This window comes from Macrotis lagotis, chromosome 2 (genome assembly GCF_037893015.1).
Source record: "Macrotis lagotis isolate mMagLag1 chromosome 2, bilby.v1.9.chrom.fasta, whole genome shotgun sequence".
Lineage (NCBI taxonomy): Eukaryota > Metazoa > Chordata > Mammalia > Peramelemorphia > Peramelidae > Macrotis > Macrotis lagotis.
Window position 1 is genome coordinate 238,251,361 of NC_133659.1, and position 13,319 is coordinate 238,264,679.

Here is a 13,319-nt window from a genome sequence, read left to right on the forward strand (position 1 = left end):
GGATGAGGATATTTTCCTTTTAAAAAAGGATGAAAGAGGATTGTGATATGAGAAGTAATGGAGTTTGTCTCATCACTTGTATCTCTCATCACTGTCTGGAGGGAATTTCAGAGAAAGACCCTGGTTAATTAAGGACAAGGAAGCCACTGGGACTTATGAATATTTGTATGTCATTAGTATGGAGGCAAAGATATCTTACACAGGAGGATTCGAGAAGCAATCATTTCAGAACTTTCTGCTTTTCAAAATATTGTAAAATGAAATATGAATCACATATTGGGAATTAAGATATTTGACATTTTTCTCCTTGCCAAAGTATATCAATTTCATTACTTCAAGATAAAAATAATCTAAACACAATAGTCACTAGGGACTGTGTGATCACTTAGACCATATTCTCTAGCAGGGCAAAACCAGGATAATATTGCTGAGGTCAATGCTACTTTCCAGAAAGTGATGGATTTAAAGGAAAACTGGAACAAGACCTTACACCTCAGCTAGCAACATAACTCCTGCTCCATCTTAGAAAATACACTAATTTCTATGATTGTGTGTTCTTTTATTAATAAAAATACAGGCTATCCAATTCTGTATTTTAAAAATCTCTTAGATGCCATGCTCCCAAAGAAAATCAAAAAGTGCACTGTCTCTGGAATCAGACCATCAAGAGTAAAATCCTGTCTCTGAAACTTATTATCCATGTGACCTTTGGTAATTCACTTAACCTCCCTGGAACCAGATTTCTACATCTGTAATATGGAACAATTGGACTAAATGGCTTCTTATTGAACTGGTTCAAAATCCCACAGGTTGAAAGAATTTGTGTACTTTGCATATTTATGTTCCATTATTCTTTCTGGCATGTATCATCTTTCATAGGTGTGAAGTAATAGTTTAGGTCCCTTTAAATTCTGGAAGACACTTTCTTTGATTGAATTGACAAGACAAGCCCTTTTCAGCAAACTCATTCAGGTCCTCATTATTTCTCATAGAGATGAGCTTTATAGCTTCTATAATTGGACTCCTCTCTTCTATATTTGTTAAAGTAATATCTCTTAAAAATAAATTATTAATTTCATATCAAATTCCAATGGTTCTCTTGCTTGTAGCATCAAATATTCATTTCTCATTTTGACCTTAAAGTATTTTCACAACTTGGCTCCAATTTGATATAATAGTTCTTTTCATCATTCTCTGGTATAGCTAAATTGGTCCAATTGCCTCAAGCATGGAAATCTTTCCATTCCTTTGCTGCTGTACATACTGTTGTCCTTGTTTGGAAAACATTGCCTCCTCATCTCAACCTTTTAATATTCTTAGTTTCATTTTTTTTATTTAAGGCAAAGAAGTTTAAGAGTGACTTGGCCAACTGGGTAAACTCAGGTCCTCCCGACTCCAGGTTGTGCTCAATCCACTGCACCACCTAACTGCCCCTCTAATTTCTTTCAAATCTTAGTTCAAGTACCATTAGAATATTGCTAGTTTTTTGTACAATGATTTCCTGGTTCTGTTTATTTCACTTTGCTGTTGCAAAATATACTCACGTCTGTTTTTTTAAACCACCCCAACTTGTCATTTCTTATAGCACAATAGTACTATAACACCATCATATTCCATGGCTTGTTTTTTACCACTCAATAACTGATGGGTATCCTCTTGATTTCTAATTCTTCATCACTCCAAAAAGAGTAGCAATCGTTTTTATACATATTGATGCTTTTTCCTTTTTCTTTCATTTCTTTGGGGCACAAATAGTGATATTGTTGGGTCAAAATGACATAGTTTCAAATTGTTCTTTAAAAAGATTGGATTGGGGGTGGCTAGGTGGTGCAGGAGATAGAGCACCAACCCTAGAGTCGGGAGGACCTGAGTTCAAATCTGGTCTCAGACACTTAATAATTACCTAGCTGTGTGACCTTGGGCAAGCCACTTAACCCTATTGCCTTGCAAAAAAATATAAAAAAAAATAAAACATAAAAAGATTGGATTGGTTCACAACACTATTGATTGAAAGAATTTGTATACTTTTTGTATTTATTTTTCAATATTCTCTCTGGCATTTATCATTTATCATAGGTGTGAAGTAGTAGATTAGAGTTATTTTAATTTGCATTTCTCTGATCAATAGTCATTTAGATGACTAAAAAGGAAAATAATCAATGTTGGAGGGGAGGTAGGAAAACTGGGATATTATTACATTGTTGGTAAAGTTGTGAATTGATCTAGCTTTTCTGAAGAGCAATTTAGAATTATGCCCAGAGCAATAAAGGCCAATAAAACTATATATACTCTTTGATCCAACAATAATTTCTGCTATCCCAAAGAGAGTACAGAAAAGGGTAAAAAAAGCCACATGTACAAAAATATTCATAGCAGTTCTTTTTGTAGTGGTGAAGAACTAGATATTGAGGTGATGCCCATCAATTGGGGAATGGCTGAACAAATTGTGATGCATGAATATGATGGAACACTATTATTCTATAAGAAATCATGAGTGATAAGACTTCAAAATAGCATGATAAGACTTGCATGAACTACTTCTAAGTAAAGTGAGCACAACAGAAGAACACTGTACACCCTAACAGCTTTATTGTGTGATGATCAGCGATGGTGGACTTTTCATTTCAGCAATAAAATAATCAAAGATAATTCTAAAAGATAGAAAATACCTCCACATTCAGGAAGGAACTATGGAATTTAAATGCAGCCCAAAACAATACCTTCAAATTTTAAAACTTGTCTATTGTATTATATTTTTCTCTTATGTTTTTCCCCATTCCAATTTAATTCTTCTTTCACAACATGAGGAATGATTAACATAATAATATACATATATTAGATTGCTTTCATCAGGTGGAGGGTATTAGAGGAGGGAATTGAGTATGAGAAAAAAATGTGAAACTCAAAATCTTACCTAAAAGTGACTGCTGAAAACTATCTTTGCATGTATTTGTCAAAATAAATGAAAATATTTTTAAAATAGTCATTTTGAGCATGTTTTAATATGACAATGGATAGCTTCATGATTTGTGGATTATTCCTTTCTGGCTATTTGCACTATTTTCTCTTTGATTTGGGTGCTCCAGAATTCACCTGTATAATTCCTGGGAGTTTTCATTTGGGGATCTCTTTCAGGAGGTGATTAGATATTTTCGATTTCTGTTTTGTCATGTTTCTCTTCAAGATATCAGTGCAGTTTTCCTTCATAATTTCTTGGTGTATAATGTCAAGGTTCTTTATTTTTTTCATCCTGGATTGTGGGTAGTTCAGTAATTCTCAACTGATCTTTTCTCAATATATTTTGCAGGTCAGTTGTTTTTCTGATGAGATATTTAACATTTTTCTGGATTAATTAATCATTTTTCTTTGATTTATTGTTTCTAGATATCTCATGAAGCCATTAGATTCCACTTGCCCACTTCTATTTTTTTCACATAATAGTACTTTATTTTTTTCCTATTTCATGTGAAGATAGTTTTCAACCTTCACTTTAAAAAGATTTTAGTTCAAAATTTTTCTCATTCCCTCCCCTGCCCTCTACTTTCCAAGAGAGAAGAAGTTTGATATAGGTTATAGGTGAACAATATGTTTCTACATCAGTTATATTGTGAAAAAGTCCATTTTAATTTTTTCTAATTGCTTTATTCATAGAGATTTTGTAATTCATTTTCCATTTGTCTGATTCTTCTTTTTTTCAGATGTTTTCTTTAGTGAATTCTTGTGTTTTCTTTTCCATTTGGCCAATGTCAGTCGAATTTGGTTGGTTGCTGCCGGTAATCCCCTATCTTCAGGTACCTTGGAATAATTTTTCTAAGTCTTTCTATGTCTCCTCAAAGCTGCCATACTTCTCCCTTCCTGCAGTATCTCAGGTTTAAAAAAAAATCTCAGATTTTACAGTAATAATTGAGGTCATTTGCCTTCCTCATTTAAATTATTTATATGTCCTCCTCACCTCTTTCTCTTCCTTCACTCCTTTCACATATAATAGTGTGGTCATACTCCTTAACAAGATTAACCTGTTTATGTGCAAAAGTGATGCCATTTTAACCTATCTCCTCCAACAGATTGCTCCTTTTTTCATCCCCATTTGTTCCCCCCCCCCATGCTTTTTCATTCCCATGTTTTCAGTCTCTTCCTTTGTACTGGCTTATTTCCTACTGACTACAAATATTTCCATGTCTCCTCCAACCTTAAAAAACCATCACTTGATTCTAGCATCACTTGATTCTTCCATCCCTGTCCCTTACAGCTATGTCTTGAATAATCTATCTATAATAGATGCTTCCACATTCTTTTCTCTTACTCTCTTCTTAAGTCCTCTCAATTCAGCTTCTGATTTTATCATTGAATTGAATTTAAATTTAAATTTAAATTGAATTAAATTGAAATTTAAAATTACCATTGAACTCTTATTTGCCAAATACAGTAGGTTTTCATTCATCCTCATTCCCCTTGTCCTCACTACAGCTTTTTGTTGATCACCATTTTCCACTCCTAGATCCTCTTCTATCTAGGTTTTTAGGATACTCTTTCAGTTCTCTTCCTATCTCTATGATCTCTCTTTCTCATTCTTTTTTGCTGGATCCTCCTCCAGGTCACCTCTCTAACAACAGATACCCCATGAGATTCAAGCCTAGTCTTGTCTCTCTTTAATAATTCACTCTTTTAAGCTCCCATGGACTGTCATCTCTGATGATTCTTTAAACTACTTCATCTGACCCTAACTTTCTGCTGACCTCCTCTAATTAACTTTTAGACATCTTAAACTGAATTTCCAGAAGACATATTAAACTCAAAATTAGAAAAATGGAACTCATTATTTTCTCCCCTAAATCTTTTCCTATACCACCTAACCCTCCCTGTGCGTGGAGAGCAGCACAATTGTCCCAATCCCTCAAATTTGTAATTTAGGGGTGATCCTTGACTTCCCACTATATTTTATTCCATATTTAAATTGTTACCAAGGTCAGCTTATTTTGCCTTTGCAACATCTCTTTATTATGCACCCCTTTTGTTCATCTGTAATATTGCAATAGCCTGATAATGGGTTGACCTGCCTTATTGCTCTCCTCATTCCATTCCATCTTTCACTCAAGCACAAAGTGATCTTCCTAAAGTTTAGGTTGAACTGGCATATTTCACTCTTCTACTCAATAAACTCCAGAGTTCCCTAGAGTTTCCAGGATCAAATACAGAATCACTTGTTTGGCATTCAAAGCCCTTCATAATTTAATCCCCTCTTTTTTTGTATCTCTTATATTTTATTCCCCATAATATACTCTTTAGTTCAATGACACTGGCTTCTTGTCATAGCATGAATGAAATACTTCAAGCATGTCTGTCTGATGGCAAATTCTTCAATGTGAAAAGGCTACAAGCCAAGACTAAAGTGGAGGTAGTAGTATTGATGCATGATTTTCTTTTGGAAATGATTGTATACTCAAGGCAGCCTTTGAAGCTGAATTGCAACGAAGTATGAATCTCTGCTGCTTGTGCTACTTTTGACCTAATGATTAACACCAAGAAAACACAGATACTTCATCAGCCAGCATCATGCCATTCATATGTGGAACCACTACAGCAAATGGAAAAGTTTTAAATATTGTGGAAGAGTTTGCTTATCTCAGCAGTATACTTTCCAGAGTGGTAAATATTGATATGTTTGGTATACCCATTGCAAGAGTTAGCTCAGTTTTGGGGTCTATAGAGGAGTGGAACTGATTTCATCTCTGTGAAACCTAGAGAGTCTATCAGCACTTTTCCAAGAAACTTAATTGCTTCCATTTAAATTGTCTTAGGAAGATCCTGGCAGGATTGGATACTAGACACAGAGGCCCTGTCTCTTGTTAAACTGCCAAACATTAATGGAGAGCACAACTTTGATGTATTAGACAGTTATTTGAGTGGCAAACATACACTTCCCTAAAAGATGTGTTTTATAGAAAACTTTCACAGGGCAAGTCCTCACAATGGGGTCAGAAAAAAGTGATACATTCTCAAAATCTCTCTTAAGAACTTTGGAATTAACTTACTCATTAATTTGCTCATCCTATTGACATAGGAGCATCCAACATGGCATGCCTTCATCAAAGAGAGTGCTGTGCTCTGGGAGCAAGTCAGATTTAAAGTGTCTCAAAAGAAAGGTGATATGTGGCAAGTTTAAAGTAACCATCCCAGGTATTCACATGCCCAACCCAAGGTAGCACATTCCAAGCTCATTGTTGGTCTAATCAGCCACAGTCAGACACTATAACTTGTCTCTAACATTGTGACTTCATTTTGGTGCTCTTCAATAACAAAGGACAAAGATCAACCAACCCCATGACTGCAATGTTCTCCCTCTTTATCTCTGTCAACTGGCTGGCTTTCCTTATGTTCTCCGCCCCCCCAAAAAAAACCCTCTCTTCTACAGGAAACTTTCTCAGTCCCTTTTAACTCTAGTACCTTCTGTCTGTTAATTATTCCTGACCTAACTTGTATATAGTTTGTGTAATATGTAATATATGTCTGTTGCTTCCCCCATTAACTTATGGCCTACTGGAAAGGACAGTTTTTTTTTAAATCCACAGCACTTAGCAGTTCCTGGCACAAAACTGGTACTTAATAAATATTGATCAGTAAAGTAAATCTAAATTATGGCATCTGACAATGTAAATGGCATTTGGCATCAGTAATCCCTCATTTCCTTACTGAAGGAATAAAGTTTTTTTTTTGCTCATCTCTCCTCTGGAGCCAAGATAGGTCATTGCAATTATTCAGTATTGAACTTTATTTTAATGTTCTTTTTATTTATACTGTTTTAATCATCGAGTATTCTGTTGTTTTCCCTGCATCAGTTTAATCAAGTCTTCTATTTTTTAGAATTTCTCCTATTCACTTTTATACAGTACCACTCCATTACATCATATCAGACAATTTATTTAACCAATTTCAAATTGATAGGCATTGAATTTTTCCCTTTTTTGCAACCACAAGTAATGCTATCAATATTTTGCTATATTTAGAATTATCCTATATTTCACCTGCTTGCCTTAATGTATCCATAGGAGTATCAGGTGTCATAGGTTATAGAATGTTCATAACAACTTTTTAGTTATAAACTTTTCTAGAATGGTAAATGATATTATATTAGTTTACTGTTCTTGTCCTTTGATTACCGTACCATGAGATAGTATAAATAAAGGAATGACTGCTGACTATAGGATAGGGGGTTTATTCTGATTCTATTGCTTATTCTCTGGGTGACTTGGTCATTTAATCTCCATCAATCTCAATACCCTCATATATAAAATGGGAAAGCTGGACTATATTGCTTCTATTGATATTTCCTTCTCTGGATCTATATTCTTTGTGTAATATATATGTATTGTTTTTATATATCTATATGTAATATATCAGACTTAGATTTGTATTGCTTTTATATGTGTGTGTGTGTGTGTGTGTGTGTGTGTGTGTGTGTGTGTGTAATATATCAGAATTAGAACAAAGAGGATTTCAGAAAAAATTTACCCCCAAAACTGGCACTTTTCATCTTTAACTAGCTACACTGCTGCTGGGCATGGAAAACATTTGAAATTCCACATTTCAAGTATAGACTTCACCAAAAAGTTGGAAAACTAAGACCTTTTCTTGGCTCTAATGACCTTTTAAACTTCTCCATGATAGGGATTAAACACAAAAGATGAATTGATGGCAGTTTTTCCCCCAAGGTTCAGAACCTCAAAAACATAAGCAAAACCAAAATTTCTAGATAATTTCCTCTTAGAAAAATAAATGTAATAGCCCATTAATGAATTATATAAGAATAAATCCCTGGGACACAATGAGTTCATGAGTGAATTCTACCAAGAATGTTAAAAAACAATCCCAATACTATATAATCTATTTGATAAATTAGGCAAAGGAGGAATCCTACCAAACTTCATATTTGACACAATTATGGTGCTGATGCTTCAACCAGGAAGAGATAAAAAAGTGAAAGAAAATTATAGACTTAGTTTTCCTAATAAATATTCATGCAAAATTTTTTTATTTGAGTTTTGAGTTTTACAATTTTTCTCCCAATTGTACTTCTCCCCCCCCCCCCGGCCATGGAAAGCAATCTGTCAATCATTATTTTGTTTCCATGTTGTACATTTATCCAAACTGAGTGTGATGAGAGAGAAATCACATCCTTAAGGAAGAAACAAAAAGTATAAGAGATAACAAGACCAGACAATAAGATATCTGTTTTTTTTTCCTAAATTAAAGTAAATAGTCTGAAATTTGTTCAAACTCCATGGCTATTTATCTGGATACAGATGGTATTCTCCATTGCAGACATCCCAAAATTGTCCCTGATTGTTGCACTGATGGAACGAGCAAGTCCATCAAGGTTGAACATCACCCCCATGTTGTTGATAGGGTATACAATGTTTTTCTGGTTCTGCTCATCTCACTCAACATCAGTTCGTGCAAATCCCTCCAGGCTTCCCTGAATTCTCATCCCTCCTGGTTTCTAATAGAACAATAGTGTTCCATGACATCATGCAAAAAAAAAAATTTTAGGTTTTTGCAAGGCAAATGGGGTTAAGTGGCTTGCCCAATGCCACACTACTAGGTAATTAATAAGTGTCTGAGACCAGATTTGAACCCAGGTACTCCTGACTTCAGGGCCAGTGCTTTATCATGCAAAAATTTTTAACAAAATTATGCAATGATAGCAACATATCACAAGGATTATGCACTATGGTAAGATGGGATTTATAGGTTCAGTATAGGAAAAGTATCAACATAATTGGCCACATCAATAATAAAACCAATAGAAATCATAGGATTATTTCAATGGATGCTTAAAAATTGACAAAAACTGTTGGGACAACTAGAAAATAGTATGACATAAGCTACACAGACCAACATTTTACACCTTATATCCAGAAAAGATAGAAATGGGTACATAATTTAGACATAAGGGATTGACACAATCACCAGATTAGGAGAGCAAGGAATAGTTTACCTATCAGATTTATGAAGAGGGAAAGAATGTACAACAAAACAAGAGCTAAAATATATTATGAAATGTGAAATGGATAATTTAGGTTTTTGCACATGCCCAGATAAACTAAAAGAGACTCTACCATGAGAAATAACAGGGACTCATGACTTGGTGAAGACTATCTGTTATCTACCATGTCAAAGGTAGGAGTATATAGGAATGCTCAGCTCAAACTTATAAAACTAATTTATTTAAGCTTACAGAAGGCAAGGGCTACCTCATTCTTGTCCTTGTATATATAGTGCCTGAAACATAGTAGGTATTTAAGAAATGCTTTTTAATTGATTGATTGAAACATTTGAAGGAGACAATCAGTCCCCTATAAGTGATAGGATCATAGATCTAGAACTAAAAGAAACATCAGTTGCAACCTACTAATTTTACAAATGAAATAGATGAGAATGAAGGTAAATGACTTTCCCAATGTCAAAGTGTTAGTGTGCTCTTCTATAGAATTAAAATCTCCATTTCATTTACCTAAATTTTATATGAATGAATTCAAGGAATTTTATTATCCTGACATCCTTAAATGTAGAATACAGAACTGAATACAATACTCTAAATCTGGTCTAAATAGGGCAGAGTTAGGGGCAGCTAGGTGGCTCAGTGGATAGAGCACTGGCCCTGGAGTCAGAAGTACCTGAGTTCAAATCTGCTCTCAGACACTTAATAACTGCCTAGCTGTGTGGCCTTGGGCAAGACACTTAACCCCATTGCCTTGAAAAAATTTAAATAAATAGATAAATAAATAATAAGTAAGGCAGAGTTCATGAGAATAATAACCTCCTTACTGCAGATATTACTGCTCTCTGTATGATTAATGTTGATTTCTAAGTATCCATAATACATTAAAATCCCCCAGTTCTTAAAGGACAAACATATTTACACATGTTTTTTTCATCTTATAACTGTAAAGTTAATTTTTTTTAAAACCATTCTACAGCTTTACATTTTCTTTATAAATGCTTATTAGCACACTGTTTACTAGGATGTTCCACTGGAGAACTTCTTGCATACTGAGCCATTCTGAATACTCTGGATTTAGATATTCAGTCAGTTGGTAATAAATCTAAACCCACCATCACCTTTTCCATAACATTCTATCCTGTCTGTTAGGATAACATAAGTGACCATAAGAAATCATTTTCTAATACTGCCTGCACTGGCTTCACAGTAGAACTAAGGAATTTGGTAGATTAGCTACTTGACTTTCTACTTTTTTCATGACTCTAACTCATATATTTAATATAGATGCTGACTGCAATAAAAAATGAAAGGCAAAGGGGATGGCTAGGTGGCCCAGTGGATAGAGCACAGGCCCTGAAGTCAGTGGTACCTGAGTTCAAATCTGACCTCAGATGCTAAATAATTACCTAGCTGTGTGGCCTTGGGCAAGCCACTTAACCCCAATTGCCTTGCAAAAACCTAAAAAAAATGAAAGGCATGTAAGAAAAAATAGAATATTAGAAAAGTTAGCTATGATAGACATCTGGAGAAAATTGAATGGAGATAGAAAAGAATATACTTTTTTGCTGCAGTACATGACACCTACACAAAAACTGACCATACATTAGGACATAAAATCCTCATAATCAAATGCAGAAAGGCAGAAACATTGAAAGCATCCTTTTCAGATCATGATGCAATAAAAATCATAGGCAATAAAGGGCCATGGAAAGAAAAACCTAAAAGTAATTGGGAACTAAATAATCTAATTTTAAAGATTGAGTGGGTCAAACATCAAATTATAGAAATAATTTTTCATCCAAGACAATGATAATAAGGAGACAACATACCAAGCAAAGTAGTTATTAGGGGAAATAATATATCTCTAAATGCATATATGAAAAAAGTAGAGAAGAATGATATCAATAAATTGGGCATACAACTAAAAAAAACTAGAGGAAAGACAAATTAAAAATCCCCAATTAAATACCGAATTAGGAAACTCTGGAAATCCAAAGAGAAATTAGTAAAATTGAAAATAAGAAAACTATTGAATTAATAATGAAACTAAGAATTGATTCTATGGAAAAATCAATAAAATAGAAAAATTCTTAATTAATTTGATTTTAAAATGAAAGAAGAAAACAAAATTATCAGTATCAAAAGGGAAAAAGGTTATTTGATCACTAATAAGAAGAAAATTAAAATAATAATTTGGAGTTGTTTTGCTCAACTGTATGCCAATAACTTTGACAATCCAAGTGGAATGGATGAATATTTACTAGAATATAAATTGTACATGTTGAAAGAAGAGGAAATTAAATACTTAAATAACCCCATTGAATAAGTTATCAGTGAACTCCTTAAGAAAAAATCTCCAGAGTCAGATGGATTCATTAGTGAATATTATTTTTAGATTTTATTTTGGCAAGGCAAATGGGGTTAAAAGGCTTGCCCAAGGCCACACAGCTAGTGTTTGAGTTTTGAGTGTTTAAGGCCGGATTTGAACTCAGGTATTCCTGACTCCAGGGCCGGTGCCCTATCCACTGCACCACCTAGCCACTCCTCATTTGTGAATTCTACCAAACATTCAAGAAACAATTATTTCCGATTCTATATAAACCAATTGAAAAATTAGGTGAAGAATTTTGCCAAATTCCTTCTGTGACACCTAAACTAGGAAGAGTCAAGAGAGAGAAAATTATAGACCAATTTCCCTAATGCATATGGAGGCAAAAATTTTAAATAAAATTTTAGCAAGGTGATTAAAAGCAAGTCATCACTAGTATAATATCAAGATTTATATCAAAAATGCAGGGTTTGTTCAATAATAGGAAAATTATCCCCATAATTGATCATATCAATACCAAATCTAGAAGAAATCATATTAATATTTCAATAGATACTGATGGGGCAGTAGATGGCTCAGTGGATAGAGCACCAGCCCTGGAGTCAGGAGGACCTGAGTTAAAATCTGGCCTCAGACACATAATAATTGCCTAACTCTATGACCTTGGGCAAGTCACTTAAACCCCATTGCCTTAAATCAATAAAAAAGAATAAATCAATAAAAAGGAATTGATTTTTTTAAATGCAAAGGAAAGCAGCCTCCCATACCAGATCTAAAATTATATCATAAATATCAATCAACAAAACTATTTGATACTGGCTAAGGAATAGAGTGATGGATCAATGCAAGAGATTAGGAACAAAGAAACAACAGTAAATGACTTTAGTAATCTTTTTTGATAGACTCAAAGATTCCAACTTCTGAGAAAAAACTGCTGGGAAAAAAGGAAAAGAGTAGACGTAGACCAATATCTCACACCCTATACCAAGATACCAAATGAATACAGGATTTAGACATAAGAGGTTTTACTATAAGTCAATTAAGAGAACAAGGAATAGTTTTTCTGTCAGATCTATAGAAAGGGGAGCAGTTTATGATCAAAAAAGAAAGAACTTACAAAAGATAAACTGGATAATTATGATTACATTAAATTTAAAATTTTTTGTACAAACCAAACGAATGCAATCAAGATTTAAAAGAATACAGAAAGTTTGGAAACAATTTTTAAAACAAATGTTTCTGACCAGGGGCTTATTTCTTAAATACATAGAAATTTGAATTAAATTTATAAGAAAACAAATCATTTCCCAAATGACAAAGCTTACTAATCTTTAATTTTTTAAATCTATCTTAGGTATTATGCCATTATTTCACTCTAATTTTTTTCTTCCATTTTGATTTGATTGTTCTTTCATAATATGATCAATATGGAGCTATATTTAGCATGGTTGTACATACAGAATCTATTACTTGCTGTTGGGAGTTGGGGAGGGTAGGGAGAAAGGGAGAAAGGGAGAAAGGGAGAAGAAGCTCCAGTTACATAGGTAGCATAAGTCTTAATTTCTTAAATTTGTCCATTTTCTTTTTGCCCTTTGTCTCTTGCTCTAACCACTGAAATGAGCAATTGAGAAAATGTCCTTTGGGTAAATATTTTAATCTCATGATCTCTAGCAAAAAGGGAAAAAAAGAAGAAACTTTCACCATTATTTCATGTGTACAACACATCATATGCACTCCCTGGCTGAAAATAATTGTGGTCCAATGTTTTACAGATTTTTTCTGGGGCTTATATGTAAAGGGTATAAATATATAGACACATATATGCATAAATGCATGAAAATATTATATGTGTATATGAATATACAAATAAAATTTATAGATAAATATATAAAACAATATACAATGTATGACATAAGTTTACATCAAAATATATTATTAACATACATATGAACTTTACATAAATACATGTAAAACTTTATTAGAGATTAA